General features: G+C 41.7%; 1 protein-coding gene across 2 annotated transcripts in view; it reads left to right on the forward strand.

Moving 5' to 3' along the window:
• LOC107576124 (sialic acid-binding Ig-like lectin 14) overlaps positions 1-1,399 on the forward strand; it is a 9,169-nt gene that overhangs the window by 4,547 nt on the left and 3,223 nt on the right. The window lies entirely within an intron of this gene.

The raw sequence follows: 1,399 nt of genomic DNA on the forward strand, positions 1-1,399 counted from the left end.
GTTTGCAGCGCACACTTCTTATCAGAAAAGGTTCAATAAAGTATTGTCTTTTGTTGTTATGGGCACGTCTACAGATTTCTTGCCATTTGTCTATGATTCTTGCATCTCACGATTATGTCGTGTATGAAATAATGTCTGTGTGCATGTGTGTGTAAAACAACAAACTGACAATTTATATATAATCATTTTGTGATGATTAATGTGGCTGGAACAATAATGTAGCTGTAAAAATAGTTGCCTGCTGAAATTGAAATGTATATACATCATCATGACTAGATAGACACGGTGAGTTTGTCTTTACTATACCCGTTAGATGTGATCCACCTCATAGTAACAATCCTGTCAGATCCTCCATCCTTTGAGTGAGAGTGTAATGTTACAGGTCGGCCGATCTGGTTACGTGGTTACCTTAGTTAACCTTTTCGACATGTTTCCGCAATGTTGTCTGGGGGTTTGGCAAAAGGAGAGTGGGACTGTGGGCGGTGCTCGGGGTGGTAACTGAAGGCGGTGACTGTGTAGTTCTGACGTCAACTTTTTACGGAAGTCACAACGGTTCAGTGAAAAATCACAGCTACTTTATGCAGGATGTGTGAATTATACTGTGGACTGACTGTTTTGAAACTTATATGGTAGTTACATAGCACCTAGACCTCAGTTATCATGAAAAAAGCCAGGACATTTCAGTTTTGACAATATGGGACCTTTAAATATAATGTATTCCAAACAAATGTATTTAAGTTAATTTAACTAATGTAACATTTACTGCAACTTGGAATTTCTTAGTTATATTTACTTGAACTGTGATCTGATTTACTTGTTAAAACCATGCAAACCGATTGCCTTTAAAAGACCAAGTAATAGTACACATGCTAACATAACTGTCACGAATCCGGTCCATGAACTTTCCTTTTCATTGACTCTCGCACCACACAAACTGTTGCATAGCACCCCGGACTACATTTCCCATCATGCATTGCACTGATTGCACTCAGCACGAATTGCACACACCTGTTTACACTGATTGCACCCAGCTGTTTCATATCACTCCCTCACTATTTAACACTCACTCTGATCCCTTCCCGCTGCCGAGTATTGTTTCAGCGTTTATCACTCTCCTAGAGATAGCTACCTTACGGAGCCCTTGTCATTGCCTTAGCCCTAGTCATTTGCCTTAGCCCTAGTCATTTGCCTTAGCCCTAGTCATTTGCCTTAGCCTTAGCCTTCTCGGTTTCTGATCTTCGCCTGGTTCCCTGGATTCACCCCTTTTGTCTCGCCCCTTTTGATTCTGTCTGCCGATCGTCGACCTGCGCTAGCCCTAGGACTATTCTTGTGTTTTGCCCACCATATACCTGTTTGCTCTCATCTGACCCATGCCTGCTGTATGACCACGTCTCTGTCT

This window comes from Sinocyclocheilus grahami, unplaced genomic scaffold, assembly GCF_001515645.1.
Source record: "Sinocyclocheilus grahami isolate Dianchi unplaced genomic scaffold, SAMN03320097.WGS_v1.1 scaffold3237.1, whole genome shotgun sequence".
Lineage (NCBI taxonomy): Eukaryota > Metazoa > Chordata > Actinopteri > Cypriniformes > Cyprinidae > Sinocyclocheilus > Sinocyclocheilus grahami.